Source organism: Hemicordylus capensis, chromosome 2, assembly GCF_027244095.1.
Source record: "Hemicordylus capensis ecotype Gifberg chromosome 2, rHemCap1.1.pri, whole genome shotgun sequence".
Classification (NCBI taxonomy): Eukaryota; Metazoa; Chordata; class Lepidosauria; order Squamata; family Cordylidae; genus Hemicordylus; species Hemicordylus capensis.
The window spans coordinates 322,634,111-322,651,597 of record NC_069658.1 but is presented as its reverse complement, the minus strand read 5'-3'; the positions used below and the strand labels follow the sequence as shown (position 1 = coordinate 322,651,597).

General features: G+C 46.4%; 1 protein-coding gene across 7 annotated transcripts in view; it reads left to right on the top strand.

Moving 5' to 3' along the window:
• Positions 1-355: 355 nt before the first annotated feature.
• The window catches only part of GPR62 (G protein-coupled receptor 62), a 43,097-nt gene continuing 25,965 nt past the window's right edge, over positions 356-17,487 (top strand). For 6 of the 7 annotated variants that reach the window (XR_008316501.1, XR_008316503.1, XR_008316504.1 and 3 more), the window contains exon 1: positions 356-9,810. The gene's annotated coding sequence lies outside the window, so the exon portion shown is untranslated. The remainder of the gene's footprint in view (positions 9,811-17,487) is intronic. The other variant, XR_008316502.1, reaches the window with a different exon arrangement.

Genomic DNA, 17,487 nt, shown 5'->3' with positions numbered 1-17,487 from the left:
TGCCAGAAGGATGTGGCTGAGCTCAGACCTGAGGCTCTTGAGCTTTAAGCGCATGTTTTGTTTCTTCCCCTTCCTCAAGCCATCCAGCAACATTTGTATGATGTGCAATCTGCACGTAACTTCTGTTCCTTTTCTCCTTTGTATTTGTGAAGACAAGGGACGTAGAAATGGGTCACTGTGTTATTAAGGGCTTATCTGGTGTTGGGAGAGAGGTGTGTGTAGGGGGTGATGGCGTAGGGCAGTGATTCTCAAACTTGGGTCCTCAGGTGTTATTGGACTTCAACTCCCATAATCCCCAACCAAAGGCCACTGAGGCTGGGGATTATGGGAGTTGAAGTCCAATAACACCTGAGGACCCAAGTTTGAGAATCCCTGGCGTAGGGTTTGTTTTGGGTTTCTGTGTGCTCTTGTCTAATCTAGACCATCCAGGAACTGCTGCTGTGTATACCTAGAGGGGAGCATGAGAGCGAGCCATCCATGTGTAGAGGAGAGAAGGAGACTGCTGCACACTCGGTTAAAAATGGGCAGAGAAGCTGTTGCCTCTCTGGCTCCAGGACATTAATGGCTGATGCCATGTTGCCACTGGGGGCTGCTGCTGCGCTTTTATCTGCAAGTGAAGAGGAAGAGACTCTCCCCTCCTGCAACACTCCTCCAGTTTAAATGCCCCTGAAGAGCCTGGGCTGGGTTGATTTTTTTTTACTTTCAGTTATGCCCTCGGGTGGTGCGCACACTCTGACCAAGGCACTTGGTTAGCACACGGTCCTTGAGTGTTGTTGTGCAGAACCCACATAGCTCTCTCTTTAAAAGAACAAGTGAACCCCTGTAGGAAAGGAGTGGGGGAGGGTGCTCAAGGTGGGGCTTTGGCCATACAATCCTCCACACCACTTGCACTACCAGCATCCAAATGGGAACAGAGGCAGTGATGGAAGGGGACTCCAGCAGCTGTAGCAGCTCTTACAGGGCCTTTCTAAGTCTTGTTCTGCTAGGAGGGCTGCAATATGGTGGCTGGAGCAGCCAAATGATGTTGTCTCAACACGTGCCCTCCCATTGGGGGAAACGAGCTGTATAAGAGCAATCATACCCCACACCTTCCTCTACCGCAGCAACGCCGGCCCCTGCCCTGCAGTCTTCCTGCTTTTTGCTGTTTTCTCATTTCTACCGCTAAGCAATCTTCTGCTACAGTAATATAATAGGTAAACATATTGCCTTGCCTTTCAGTTTGTATAATCCAGTTTTAGGATTTGGGCTCCCCCCACCAGCCTTGCAAAATCCTGCTTATGTTCCTATGCACATCCACCTCTCAGGAAAAGCCGTTTAAATGGGCAGGAAAAACCACACAACGTTCTGTTCTATCTGCCATCTTTCGCAGGAGAAATGAGCATGGGTCATTCTAAGCTGTTCTATTAGCGATTCAAAGAATAGCTATAGAAACTTAGTGTTGCTTGCATTGGATGGACCTAGAGATGTGGCTGTCCCTACCAGCCTATTGCCTTAGTTCCGTTAACAGGAATTGGGGGATAATAACAGGGAAAGGATGTGGGTCCTCCTTAGCTAGAAGGCGTCGGTGTCAGCCAGAGCAACATGCAATCAAACCTCCTCTCAAGCCTGTCTATTTAAGGGTGAGTGCATTTTATTAGTTTTGCAAGTGTGCTAGAGTCACCATCTCTCCTTATCTAATCTATATATTTATAACTCCCCATCACCATAGTATCGCTGTGCCTCTCAAGTATTTATAGAGGGAAATAACAATTATTGGACTGTCCCTCTCTTTTACCCTCTGTGTGCTCCGAGCCTGCAGGGGAAATAGCTCAATTACCTGAGAGGGCTGCTTTTAATCCATTTGAGTGGGTCTGTCAAGAATTGCTGGGTGAGAGCTCAGTCTCTTAACTGGGCACCTCACTTTGGTTTATGAGACCCGTGGTCTAAACTCATTGGAGGGAGCAGATTTTGTCCCTCTGGAGCTGTCTCGTACTGTGTTTTTAGTCGGATTGCTGCTCTGTTTAGCCCAGCACAGTTAGTGTGGCTGGCAGCTCCTCTCCACAGTGCCAGGCAGAGATTCCCCCTCTGCTGGCTAGATCCTCTTTTTAACTAGAGATGCTGAAGATTGAATCCAGGACCTTATGCCTGCAAAACTGGTGTTCTGCTATTGCAATTGATTCATCTAAGCTTGTTTCACCTGCAACATGCAATCTCTTCATGGCTTTCTGGTTGCTGGCACCAGCTGAACAGGGAAGAAATGTCTCTCATCTCTGGAACTGGACAATGGAGGAGAAGTAGAGCATTCATAATCCACTACTTCCCTTTCATTGTGCAGTTCCACCTGCAATAGATATTTCTCCCTGTCCAGCTGGTGCTAGAAATCATAGAGCCATATTTCCATGGACAGGACATATGAGATAACAGTGAAAGGGTATGGGTCATTCTGTGCTTGAGCAAGTTGGCGTGAGCCACCTTCTTCATTTTAGAGAACTTCATAGTTGAACTGGTGATGCTTCAATAACAGCAGAGGCTAAGCAGGTGTGGCACCTGAACCTTGCACTAGCTCTGGCCTTTATTTCTAGTTTGGAAGGCATTGCTGCAGGCACAGATGTGGCAGAGTCAAGAAGAGAGCAATACTTGATTGGGTGCCTGCCCCTACGCCCCGCAGGGGCACCATGACTTGTAACAATGCTGCTCTGTTGTCTTGCAACAACAAGTGGTTTCTGACAACAGCAAGTCATTTCTTGCTATGGATTGTTCTCTCCTCTCGGAACATGACATCACTTTTCAGTCACAGCAGATTCTAGTGAGCCAAAACAAACCAGCAGCCCTGTCTTTGGTCCATCAGATTAAAGCATCTGTCTTTTGCTAGTCAGTCCAGCTAGGATGAACACTTCCCAGCTGGTCCACAATTGCCTAGCTTTAAATCGCTGCTTCAGGAAAATAGTGTAAATTGATGCATATTGGGGTGGGGAAAAAACCCAACTCCACATATAAGCTGATGGGGTCTGAGCTGCCAGGGACTGAACAGGAGTTACTTTAGAGATCAATCTTGGACTCCAAACAAATAGCAGACCATGTGGCTATTTGAAGCTCCAAATTTCCAAAGTGCATTATTTGAATCAGTAACAGTGCAACATATCCATTAACCACAAATGTTAATTGTGCAGAATTCTAAATAGTTTAAAAGAGAGACGCTAGTAGGGGAGACACCTTGATCATGAACAACAACAACAAATAATAATATTTATATATATACTGTTTTTCAACAAAGTTTCCAAAGAGAACACATAGAGAAATAATAAATAAGAAGGCTCCTTGTCCCCAAAGGGCTCACAGTCTAAAAAGAAACATAAGATAGACACCAGCAACTGTCACTGGAGTTACGGTGCTGGGGGCAACTATATTATTTTTTTAACATTTTATATCCCGACGTTCCTCCAAGGAGCCCAGAGCGGTGTACTACATACTTAAGTGTCTCCTCACAACAACCCTGTAAAGTAGGTTATGCTGAGAGAGAAGTGACTGGCCCAGAGTCACCCAGCAAGTCTCATGGCTGAATGGGGATTTGAACTTGGGTCTCCTCGGTCCTAGTCCAGAACTCTAACCACCAGTTACTCTCCCCCTGCTAAATAAAGATAATCACCACATTAAAAAGGTGCCTCTTTGCCCAATTAGCAGAAGGAGGTTGACAGGAGGTATTGGTTTAAAAGACATGTTCACATATGCAGTGCACTGTAGCATCCTAGAGACTGATTTATTGTGATATAGTTTTTGTAGCTTCAGCAGATGTATTAAGTATTGAGAGAGTGTGCATGCACACGCACATGCATTTGTGCAGGCAAGTAACAAAAGAACAGCTCTGCTGGATCAGGCCCAAGGCCTATCCAGTCCAGCATCCTGACTCACACAGTGGTCCACCAGATGCCTTCGGGGAGCCCACAGGCAAGAGGTATGTGCATGCCCTCTCTCCTGCTGTTGATCCCCTGCAACTGGTATTGAGAGACATCGTGCCTCTGAGGCTGTGGTGATGGTCCACAGCCAGCAGACTAGTAGCCATTGATAGACCTGTCCTCCATGAATCCGTCCAAGCTCCTTTGAAAGCCATCTGGGTTGGTGGCCATCACCACATCCTGTGGCAGAGAATTCCATAGATTAATTTATGTGCTGTGTGAAAATGTACTTCCTTTCGTTTTTCCTAAATTTCTTGGCCTACAGTTTAATGAGATGACCTCAGATTCTAGTGTTGTGAGAAGAGAAATATTTCTGAGCGCTCACTCTCTCCGCACCATGCATAGTGTTATAGATCTCTGTCATGTCTCCTCTTAATCTTTTTTTTTCTAAGCTAAAAAGCCACAGGTTTTGTAGCATTGCCACGTAAGGAAGATGCCCTAGGCTCCTGATCATCTTGGTTGCCCTCTTCTGCACCTTTTCCAGTTCTACAATGTCCTTTTTGAGATATGCTGACCAGAACTGCAGACAGTACTCCTAATGTGGCCACACCATAGATCTGTATACAGGCATTGTAGTATTAGCATTCTTATTTTCAGTCCCCTTCTCAGTGATCCTTAGCATGGAATTTGTCTTTTTTACAGTGCCTCACACTGAGTTGACACTTTCAAGGAGCTGTCCACCACAACCCCAAGATCTCTCTCCTGTTCAGTCACTGTCAGCTCAGACCCCATCAGTGTATATATGAAGTTGGGGGGTTTAACCCCAATATGCATCACTTTACACTTGCTTAAACAGAGCCACATTTGCCATTTTGTTGCCCACTCCCCCAGTTTGGAGAGCTCCCCACAATCTGTTTTAAATGATTATATAAAACAGAAATGACAATTAATTAATTGTACATCTAGCCCACCTCTCATGATGGCTTCCAAAATTGCTAGGATCAGTCACTAGAGCTGAGCTCGCTAAGGATATGAGAACTAGACCGTCCCATCTGAACACCTGTCCCCAGCCATGCTTCACCTTGCCCTCTTGTTGGACTGTTCCAGAACCTGACCACCAGCCTTATGCTTCTGCCCCTTGAATTCCTGATTTCCCATTCTGGAACCTGCCCACCAGCCCACATTTGCCCATGCCCTCTACCTCCTGATCTTTGGATCTGCTGGAATCCTATTCCTAGCCTGTTTAGGTGCACTGTTTGGCCCACACCCTGGCATACCCCCAGTCACAACTAAGACTTATTCTACAGCTGGAGTACACTAAGGGTTCTACAAAACTAGGGCAGAAACAAGTTCCTGTCTGCTGACATAATCTAGAAAATGGGAGGTGAAGAGGAAACTGCAGCAACTAGGAGAGAGGGGGAGAAGAGGAAAGCAAGCCAAAAGAATACAATTAACCTAATTTAAACAATCCTATAGATCATCAAGAAGAGAACACAAGAACAAGAATGTGAGTTCTTAATTATTTTCAAGGTAGAGAATTCCACACATAAGGGGTCATGAAAGAGAAGGCATGGAGGCAAGAAATTGCACAGGGAAGTGGGTGTCCAACAAACACATCCTCTTTAGTGCCACATCAATAATCCCAGTCAGAAGCCCTGCAGCTGCATTTAGTTTGAAAAAACTGCTGGAACTTCTGAATGCAGATCTCTTACGTCATCTAGTTGCACCCTTACATCTAACTTCTGCGGGAGTGTGCCCTTTGTATGCAGTCGTACAGCAAGACACCTTTTGAGCTGTTGATAATTTTTGGCATCACTTTTGGCAGGGTTGGGGTATAGAATGTACTTTACTTGTACTTTTAATTGAAATGATCCTCATAACTTAATAAATGTTTTCATTGTACCATTGGGGAGCTGTGACAGAGAGAAGGCTATCCAGGATGTCCAGAGCTGAGCAGATTGGAACCCAGGTCTCCCAATTCCATAGATGATCCACTGGACTTTGATGCGCAAGTTAATGCTGGCCTTTCATACAGGGCTTTTGCAAGGACTACTGAGATGATGTAGATGAAGCATTTTGACGGACAATGCAATTGCTTCTTGTTCTCAGAGTAGGAAGACGAGTGGCTGTGTGCTGCCAGTTAATGTCCTATCCATGGTGCACGGCAGGTTCTCCTCTCCTGAACGCCCAAGCTTCCCTCTCTTCCCAGTCTCATCTGTGCTGCTGGGAAAGAAACATGGTAGCTGGTGCCACCTGCTTTCTTTGAACCTTCTTCTCTGCTGAGTGCTTTGCAAACATTTAATTAATTAGACAAACAAAAAGGCCTGTGGGAAATACTGTCTTACATGCAAATAAGGGACAATGGTAAATACAAGGAAATGGGGCAAATGCTGACCTAATGGATCTACAATAATTATTTCCTTCTGTGCCATCTCATAAAGGCATTTGAAGTTCTAAAAATAACCAGAGCTGAATCAGTGAATGGGGGAAAGTACTGCCAGCTACAAATGTGAGTTTTCAAAATATCATGAGTGGATTGGTTGTGGGTTTTAGGTCTTATGAATTATTGAGGGCATTGACCTGAGTTTGAAACACTTGCAGAAACATGTAGTTATCTGTCCTCTACTGAAAAATGATTTACGGTACATTTGCAATGTGCAACCTGGAGTGTAACAATTTTATTTAGTGATGACAAACAGGAGCACAAGGAGGTGAGAATGTGTGCTTTCAGAGGTTCAGCCCACACTCACAGCTATTAGATGAACCATCGCCAATGCTTGAATTTTCGGATGAGAAGGACTGGGGCTGAAACCTATCTGGATGTCACACATTCCCTGGAAACATTTGCCCTGATCTCAGATGTGCTTGTGATAGATGTGATTACTCAGCGCTGGAGGAAAGGCACTGTGCACAAAGGCACTCTCTTATTTGTACTATGCACACATTCAGAGGCATGTTCTTGGTTGTTTTTTTAAATTAACACATTATTGACAAGTTCCAAGCCTGAGAGATCTATTTGATGATGCCATGCTATGGATACTGGCCTTGCATACAAGACTGTTTTCAACAATCTATGTAAGGTTGTCTCTGTAGTACTGGTGGTACATCCCCAGTGGTGTTAATTCCTGTTGAGAGCATAACATGAATAAGTCCCTGCACCACAGTACAGATGGCTGCCATGCAGAAGCACAGCAAGGTTGCAGTAGGCCAAAGTGAAGATGAGACATGGCCGCGCTTCCCCCCCCCCCCCCGCCAGTTACCTGTCTTCTCCCCCCACCCACCCATATTTGCTGCAGAAGAACAAGCTGTTGCCCAGTCACTGCCCGCCCCCTGCTCCTTCAGGCCCAGGGCCATTTGTCCCCCTCCCCTTTGTTCAATTATAGCGATACCCTTGCTAACATGCTTCATTAAGTGTAGCAGCAGGAGGGATGGCACAATCTCCATCACTCAACGATTCTAACCAAGGTCCATCTGATTTAGCATTTCCTTGTCACAAGCAGCCGGCCAGATACTTCTAGAAGCTCATAAGCGGAGCATGAATGTGGTGACCTGTTGCCTGACCCCAGCATCTGGCATTCAGAGGTACACTGCTTCTGCACACAGAGGTTCCATTTAACACTCATGGCTAATTTCCTTTGGCAGTTTAAGCTACAGTTAATCAACCCTTGCTATTAAGTCTCCTGAAGCAGTGTGGCTATATAGCCTGTGTCTTTGGTTGTCACTGGTGAGAAACGTAGTATGATGGCTCACATATGTGGAGTTAACTCTCCTGAGAAGTCTACGCATGGCTAGCAAATATCACTGGTGCTGTTTCCTTGCCACTGGTTTTAATGGGCTGTGTATACTACTACTACTACTACTACTACTACAAATATTTATATATTGCTCTTCAATAAAATTTTCAAAGCAGTTTACATAGAAAAATACATAAATCAGATGGTCCCTTGTGCCTACAGGGCTCAAAATCTAAAAAGAAACATAAGGTAGACATCAGCAACAGCCACTGGAGGGATGCTGTGCTGGGGTTGGATAGGGCCAGTTGCTCTCCCCTTGCTATATATAAGAGACACGCCACATTAAAAGGTGTCTTTTTGCTCAGTTAGCAGGAATTATACTGAGATGGTTGATGGGGGAATCCCTCCTCTAAGCACTTGAGAAGCGACCCCCCTCTTACTGAACTCCTCCCCCACAAAACCTAATATCTTCAGTCCCGAAAACAAATTTTCTGCCCCTCACCACAAAGTGTCTTTCCTCTTCCTGCAAAAAATAAAAAATTAAATAAGAACAAGTGTGGAGTTGCTCCTCAAACTTTCCCTCTGTCTGCATCCCTGTACTGAGGGCCCTAGTTTGTTGTACTATATACCCTGAATGAGGTGTGAGGAGGGAGAGCACCATCTAAGAGACCAGGATGTTCTGATACCATGTTTTTCTACTTAGGAGAGGACAAGGGCTGATTCACATGTGCGTGGACATCATCTGACACCACTGCTGGATGATGTTCAGCTGCATAAATGGCCTTGGTTCAAATGTGTTATTTCGGTCTGGGATGTCAAACTGTGGCCCTCCAGCCGTTGTGGGCCTACAACGCCCATCATTCCCATTGTGACTGAGGGTGGTGGGAGTTTGAGCCAGGATGGCTGATTCACAGATGCACATCCTCCGTTATTGCCAATATCCAGAGTGGTGCATCATGCACATGGGAGCTCTTCCCAAAATGCTCATAACTTGTCCTTGTTATGTACAAGTATATAACAAGGACAAGTGATTATGCACTTAGGCATCCCCCCAGCCAGGGGATTCTGATGAAGAATTTTCTCAGGATCAAAAACCAGAACTCTGCACTTCACCCACCACTAGAAAGGCCATGAAGCATTTCGCTGATTTGTGGCGAAAACCCTTCTTGACAATGTACAAGCCAGTCATAAGAATAAGGTTCCCACTTCATTCAAATGAAACAAAGAGCCATTGCTCATGTGCAGTGTTAATTAATGTAAATGCATGCACATTTAAAATTGCCCATCACCTAGCTCTGAAGCCAAGCTAAAAATATGCATATAGACATGACTAACCATAGAGAGAAAGAGAGTTTAAAAACTGGCCAATCTCTTTTTAAAGTGGCCTGATGGAGACCCTGCATTGGACATGACAGACTTTGGTGAGCTTGCGCTGCTTTCACCACAAAAGAGAGAATCCTGCATCCTGCCTCCCTGCCCGCCTCTTCAGAAAATGCGTGTTCGTTCCATCTGAAATGAAATGGCCAGGGTCATCCAGGCCAAATCCTAGCCCCAGGAAAGTCCAGATTTCCCTATGGTGCAACATCAGAACCCCCTGCCCTGTCCTATAACAGAGTGACCCAGGGTCATCCAAGCCTACACATCACTGTGGGGGGTGCTTAGGACCCAGCAGAACTCTCTCTATGAATGACAGACAGTGCTTTAAAAGGCCAGGCAGAGCCCAGATGTGACAGCCTGTGCCATCTACTGAGAGAAAACCAGCAGTTGCTAATGCAGCCGCCACCGCCGCTGCTGCTTTCCAGCTCCATTCCAGGTGTGGAGAATTGAACAGTAGCACAAGAAGCCTGCAACAACGCCTTCCCAGGGATTCTGTGCATCCTCCCAGCAGCATCCTCCCAACACTGAAATGGCTTCAGGATGTGATAGCCATCCTGCCTAGGTGCTCTTCTCTGCAGCAGGAAAGGACTTTGATTCCACAAACAAAGCAGGTCATTGTAAATAGGACAATAGTCCCTGCCTCTGGTTAGCGGGATTGGCTCAAAAGCAGGGCATCGGCAGGTTGCTGTCTAGGAAAAGGGCACAGTGAAGCATGGAAAATTGGAAGGCTGTCTTGAATAGCACTCGGAAGGCTTGTGCCCTTGCAGGGAAGTTATGAAGAACTCGCTGGCCAGGAGGAGACCACAGCTGGGGAGTATCTGCGCTGGGTGAGTCTCTTCTCTGTGGGAGCTTCTGGGGAGAGAGTAAATCTGAGGCTATGTTGGGGGACAGGCCGGCACTTCCTTTGCTAAAAGCAGGGGTGTAACTATAATAGGGCAGGGGAGATAGTTGTCTGGGGGCCAACTGCCTTGGGGGGGGGGGCCCAGAGGCAAGTCATATGACTGACTCCCCCAGGTCCCACACCCACCCGGGCTTCCTTCAGTTGTATTCATCCTCTGAAATTGATGTGAGTGTTAAGACCTGGAGCTACCGGAACAGCATGTCTTTCTCTAGTACCATTACGTGACTTGCATCGTCCACAATTTACAAAACCTTTTCTTTCTGTTACCATTATTCAGCCCCATTTAAGATGTCTTTACTTCATGAGCTGAACTTCAGTGAGGAGGGGGCCCATTTTAAAATCTTGTCTCTGGGCCGACTCCAACCTTGCTACGACCCTGGCTAAGAGGAAGCACAATAGAGCCTCATTCCATAGAATGGGCCCAGACCTTGCTTGCAAAACTGAGTCCTCTCTTGTGTTTTCCCAGTTCAATTCTGTGATGTGTTAGGTGTGGCTTTCCAGAAGGGATGGGGAAGCAGTGTCCTCTTATATAAAGCAAGCGAGACTTTGGTGGAATTTGGAGGCAAAATTAGGTTACCCCAGTTTCAAAAGGGGAGCGTTAAAACTAAATGAATGCAAAGAAGAGGCATGAAAATGAATACCTTGAAGAGCTGCCTGGACTGTCCAGCCTAGGAATAAGAGTTTACACTCTAGGGCTGCAATTCTAAACACATCTATTAAGGAGTGAACCCCACTAACCACTGTGGAACTTATTTCTGAGGAAACATGCATGGGATTGCACAGTTAAGCTACATTTGAGTAGTTCATACAGCAAGGTGGGCAATTTTTGTGGGGACAAAAGTAAGAAGTGGTAACCTTGTATGCTGCCCTGAGCTACTCTGAGGAAAGGCAGGTTAAAATATGTTTAAAATAAGAAAGCTAAGATGATACTGGTATTCGCATTATTTGCTAGAGACAATGAAAAGATGGTTTCTGATAGAAGAGCAATATTCTAAAAACAGCCTCTCTAGATGTCTGTGGGAGAAAAGAAATCTTACTGCTTTTGAAACAGCTGGAATAAATTGAAGGTGATGTTATTTTTATGTATTAATTAAAAATAATTAACTATCAAGTTAATAAAAATAATTAACTTGGCTCACTGTGAGCCTACTGGAAATGTTCCCTTTTCCCTCTTTCACCTAATATTCAATGACATTATTTGTGAGAACCTGTTCCATTCTTCTTTGTTTCTGCGGGTTTTCAACCTCATTTTATTATGGGTCGGTTTTTGAAGTTGCTTGTTTTCATGGACCACCCCATTTCTTTACCTTATGTCCACCATGTGGAACAATGCTTGAAACACTTCTGAATTAAAACTCAGAAGTTGCAATTGTCTCCTGCTTTTCAGCACAGCTATATGCATGCAGAGGGAAGAACAGTGCACACAGCTGAAGGTAATTTCCACTACAAGCTCTTTTACCACTGAACAGGCAAATAACTTTTCAGTTTGTTTGTTATTTGTTATTTGTTATTAAAGCAAAATTTAAACTGGAAATAAGTTGCCTCTTCAGCATGTGGTGAAAATTTTCCTTTATCACAGACATGGCCAACTTGAAGCTCTTTCGCTGTTGCTGAACTACAATTCCCATCATCCCCAGAATTATGGCTTTATTGTATCTCATTTGGTGGGGGCTCTATGAAAGTGCACCAGAGATCAGCGATGGTCCCGATTACAGTTCAACACTGCTGCTTGACACATGTGAACACCAGCATAGGAGCCACTTCCAAGGGGAGCACCACCATGTCCCGGTGTAAATAACACAACTGCATGGACATAGGTCTTCTAACGGGGTTGCCTTAATCACACATGCACCCCCAAGTTTCATGGGAAAAGATCAGCTTGACAATTTATTTATCACAGACATATACAATATCTGCCACACAATACACCAGATATAACTGTAGTCGAGAAGAAAGAAAAAAAAGTTAAAATAATCGACATAGCAATACCAGGGGATAGCAGAATAGAAGAAAAAGAAATAGAAAAAATCACCAAATACAAAGATCTACAAATTGAAATTGAAAGGCTGTGGCAGAAAAAGACCCAAATAATCCCAGTGGTAATTGGCGCCCTGGGTGCAGTTCCAAAAGACCTTGAAGAGCACCTCGACACCATAGGGGCCACAGAAATCACCATCAGCCAATTACAAAAAGCGGCTTTACTGGGAACAGCCTATATTCCGCGACGATATCTATAACAATTGACAATAAAATTCAGCCATCCCAGGTCCTTGGGAAGGACTCGATCTCTGGATAAAACAAACCAGTCAATAACACCTGTCTGACTGTGTAAAATAATAATAATAATTAATAAAAACATTCTCATTTTGGGCACAAAAGCACAGAGAACCCAACTGCAGTCAAATGTGGCACATACACCCCTGAGGTTTGAGGCTGCAGCATGCCCAAGTGGCTCCTGCACTGTGAAGGGGGCCTAAAGAGGGGGAAATAATAATAATAATAAACTTTGTTAGCCGCCCCTTAACAAATTGTCTCTGGGCGGCTTATAACAGGGCTGCACTCCTCAAGTAACTGACTCCAGAGCAAAGGGAGGGTTCTGCACAATATACCACAGAGATCAGGCCTAATGATGAAGCAGATGAATCCCAAAGAGGGTTCAAATGTCTTTTCTAACTTTTATCTCTTCCTGTTATTACAAAGAGAGTTCCTGACCAAAGCAGGGGGGGAATTATTGTTTTGATGTTTCACATCAAGGGCAAAAATGCCTAAGGCCTTGTCATTGAGAAACAAAGCTAAGGAGTACGTGAGTTGTATCTTTGTGTAGGATCGGATGCCCAGGGTGATATGGCCAGTCGGAACTTGAGCCAGACGTCTTGACTAGCATCCTAACCTATATACAGAAGACAGAAACATAATCATCCCCATAATTTATTGCTGTGATTAGGCTGCTGTGACTTTCAACAAGCACATGTTTAATGTACAGATGGCTTAACTGTGGCCACATGCATGTGTGGGGAAAGGGATTGCACACTTTGTCCCTACATTGAGTACCTAAACTAGGGGTGGGCAATCTTGGTCCTCCAACCATTGTTGAACTACAACTCCCATCATCCCCAGCGATAATAAATTATGGTTGGGTGATGGGAGGTTCAGTACAACAACAGCTGGAGGGCCAAGATTGCCCACCCCTGACCTAAATGCCTACAACTCTCTCCTTGCATTCAGGACTATGGAAAAGCAGGGTCTTGACTGTGGGGACAGAGCCCTACATGTATCTATCCAGCCAATTTGAATGCGTACAAGCCAGGCGTGGGGACAGTGTGCACAATCCCACTCTGTCTCCCCCTCCCCCTGACACACATTCAGTATAACATGTGGAAAGACCTGCTCTGTCAGTGCATATTCCAGGGAGGAGGCGGCAGCAGTGCCAGCAACAACTCCATATACAGGCACCCCAAAGGAGGGCTCTCTCATGATCATAGCCTGGGATGGTGGGAGCAGTGGATTGAGACTTGGGGAAATGTATTCCATGGGCCTCCCCAAGAATTTGTTTCTGTGTAGCTGGCAGGGTGGTGCAGGGATCGTATATGCATACATATATATCCATAAAATATGTAAATAGAGATCTAATCCAGCCACAAATCTGGGGGGGGGGAATTGCCCCCATCCCTGATGGATGTCAAGGACATAGACGTTCCTGCCTTTGAGGGAAAGACACTGATGTTGGGAGGAGAATGGGAGGGCAGTGGGCTAGGAGAAGTGCTGGGGCTGTGCTATATAACAGCTAATGCTGTGTATTGCATGGGTCTTGGTAATATGGAGATTTGTAGTTCTGAGACATAAAAACGTTGATTCCCTGCCTGCGTGGTGCTGGGCTTTGCCCCTTGCTAGTGTGTGAAGTAAGGAAACTTTTCTTCTCGGACCTTTTGAGATGGGCTCAGGCCAATTCCGCCTCCTAGGTCATGCTTCCCCGTGTGCTCCGTGCCTGGCACTGGCTGCTCTTGTGACATCACAGGGCGAGCAGAGGCCAAGCACCAGGAACAGGCAGCTGGGCAGGCAGCTTTCCAGAGCTCCTTGGCTAGGCAACCTTCCCAAGGGCCTGAGATCAGACCCTTGGCCTAGAGCTGCCACTCTCTACGTGCACCAGCCTTAAATTCCTATGTGTGTTGTTCCTGGGGTGTACCTGCAGCATCTTCTGGGTTTGGTTTTTGTTTGTTTGTTTGTTTGTTTGTTTGTTTGTTTGTTTGAGTCACACTTCTGTTTCCATTGGGTTTGACAACTCAGAGTGTGGTGAAAGGCCATCACTCACTGGAAGAGCACCTGCGTGTTTTGCACACATCCCCGGTCCAGTCCCTGGCATCTGTAGGCATGGCTGGGAAAGACCCCCATCCCAAATCTGGAGATCTTGGATTTTGGACACTGGTACTCCTCAGTGTATGCAAACAGCACTGAACTAGGAGAGGAGAGCTGGTCTTGTGATAGAAAGCATGGCTTGTTCCCTTAGCTAAGCAGGGTCCGCCCTGGTTAAATAGGAATGGGAGACTAGAAGTGTGAGCACTGCAAGATATTTTCCTCAGGGGATGGAGCCGCTCTGGGAAGAGTAGAAGTTCCCAAGTTCCCTCCCTGGCTTCTCCAAGATAGGGCTGAGAGAGATTCCTGCCTGCAACCTTGGAGAAGCCGCTGCCAGTCTGTGAAGACAAATACTGAACTAGATAGACCAATAGTCTGACTCAGTATATGGCAGCTTCCTATGTTCCTAACTAGGTGTATCTTCTGCTGAGAAGACTGGTCCATCTGTCTGGATGACTTTGTTTATGGAGGTTTCCCAAGGAGGGAGCAGGCTGGTGGCACAAAGGGCCTGGCTACAGAAAGGACAAGCTCCGAGCTGCTGGGGTGGAGCCCTTTTCAACAATTGGAGGGTTGCCCAGGCAACTCGGAAGAATCTGTTGCTGTTATATTACTGGGAGAAGGAACAGAGGGAGCTTCTTCATGCTTTTCCTAATAACTGTCTTGCTGGGTCATCCTCTCCTCCATTTCATTGTCCTTTTGCCTGCATGAAGAAGAGGAAGAGAAGTGTCTTCATGTGCATGCTGTGTGTGTGTGTGAGAGAGAGAGAGAGAGAGAGAGGGAGGGAGAGGTGTTTGTGCAAAAGCATGTGGGCTTGCCTGTGTATGTACTACTACTACTATGCATTTTTATATACCTCTCTTCAACCAAAGTTCTCAATGCGGTTTACACAGAAAAATAAACAATGCATAAATAAGATGGTCCCCTGTCCCCAAAGGGCTCAAATCTAAAAGGAAACATAAGGTTGACACCAGAAACAGCCACTGGAGGGATGCTGTGCTGGGGTTGGACAGGGCCAGTTGCTCTCCCCCTGCAAAATATATGAGAATCACCACTTTAAAAGGTGCCTCTTTGCTCAGTTAGCAGGGGTTGTAAGCATGCACTTGTGTATGCAAGAGTCTAGACAAGACATGCCAATGATGAGGGTGGGAGAGAGAGAATACTTATAACTTGTGTAGGCGAGTATGCCTTTGTTTGTATGTCAAAGGTAGTTCTCTTAAGTGTGCACATCCCTGCAGACAAGTGTATATTTATTTGTGCAGACTCCATTAATCAGTGCAAAACTGGGAATGAGTTATTCTGGCTCCTGTTGAGCTGAAGTTGTTGATTTTTTCCATAGGGCCAAACAATAGGAACTTCAAGAGGCAGTGGCATAGAAAGGTTGGAGGGGGCCCTGGGACAGGAATTGAGAGATGTCCCCCTGCACCTTCACCAGGCAGTGGGGGTGGGTAGTGCCTGCCTCTTGTGACACCCAAATGCTGTGCCGCCACTCTCCAGCCACGCCCACGTGGCCTGATGATGTCATCGTGCCAGGTCAGTGAGGCACTGTTGCCCCCCCCCCGCCAATCCCAGCAGAACAGGCAGTCCCTTGAAGGCAGAGCTGCTCCCAGTGGGACCAGGGCAGCCCTGCCTCATTGAGCCGGCCCAGCTTCTGGAGAGAGCTGCCAGTGCATGTTGAGGCCAAGCACCCAGTGGAGGGGGTAGCTGGCGCCCCTGGACACCCATTCCCTCCACCCCATATCCGTTGTAGCTACACCCCTGGCAGGGGACCTGCAATCAGATCTCCCAACATATTTTAAGTTAACTGTAACTGCCGGGGCAGGGGGGCTCTGATTTTGACTGGAGTGACAAAGTCAGAGGAGGGAGGGGTCCAACACTTGCCCTCTGTGAGGTGTTTCCAATCGAAATCCCTCCCTGCAGCGGCTATTTGCTCTGCATTTTTTAGTCTTTAGTTCCGTATTGGAGCAGCTGGAATCAGAGTCAGGAACTGGGATTTGACGAGCTTTGCACCCCTCAAATGAGCTTTGGGCTATCCCAAAAGATACTCCCATGCCACCGGGAGAGTGTTCCCTATGAGGAGAAGTCTGACCTGAAGTTTGAGCCAAGTGTTTTTGAGGATGGAGAGAGACCACAAGCATCTCGTTATTTTTCATTGGTGATGTATCTGCAAATAAGTAAGTGGCATTAGATTAACTCTGCTCAGCGATATAAACGTTGGGCTGCCACATATCATATGTCCACTGCACTGGGAGATCATCCCCTATAAAAATTGCAAACCCTGCCCCCCTCAAAATGATTTATATGTTACCAGGAGGTTTTTCACATATGGCTCTATGCCTCGGGGTATCTGAAGAGTGAATCTGCTTCGCAGCAGATTCAAGGCATTTTATTTCAAGGGGTTAGATAGACCATTTGCATAGCCATCAGCACTCCCATCAACGCTGGAGTCTTTTTTCCAAAAGCTGCTGGAAACCCTGACATAACTCTGGCTAAGCCAGAATTTGCAACCTCCCTTCGGAGAAAAACAAAACCCTGTCTGTCCTACTCCCTGATAGCCCACAGGGAGGTTGGGTTAAATCCAGCCAAAATGTGGACTGGCACACTCCAATCAGGAGCGGATTCTGCGGAGGGTGGGTGGGGTGGTAGGGAGCCCAGTCTGTAAAACCTCCAGAGCACTATGGGAGCAGCTTCCACATAGTTGGATCCCATGCTGCTCCAGGAATGTGGGTCAGGTCGGTGACTAACACAGTTTTATCCCATAGCAGTTCCCTTCCTTGAGAGCTGGTTATGCTGACGTGGAAATAAGCCATGTCATTTGCCTAAACCATGTGGTTCCTTCTTACAGATGTCCAAGTTTCTAAGCACTGCCCCTCCAGTGATGCTGGGGGACCTCAGCTTGGGCTGGCAGGCCCTCAAGGAACTCTAAGTCATCGAATCAAGGCACAGCCATGTCCTCTAGTTGTGTGGAGGGGGGGAGTTGGGGGCAGGGGGGGTGGTTACTGGCATTAGCTCCTCTCATTCTCCTGGCAGGCAGCATGAGGTTTGAGTTGTTAGGTATGCCGACTCTGTCTCAGTCCCTGAGCTGTCCACCCCATCCCTCAAACATGGAACTCCTAGATCATGACGGTGGGGGTGGGAGATTAATGAGACCATCTGTAAAAGGACCACCCAAAACGCATGCAATGGAACCCGCCCAGGAAAAGAGATCAGCGGGAGTGGAAATAAAGTTGTCTTGCTGAGGCTTCACCTTGTACTA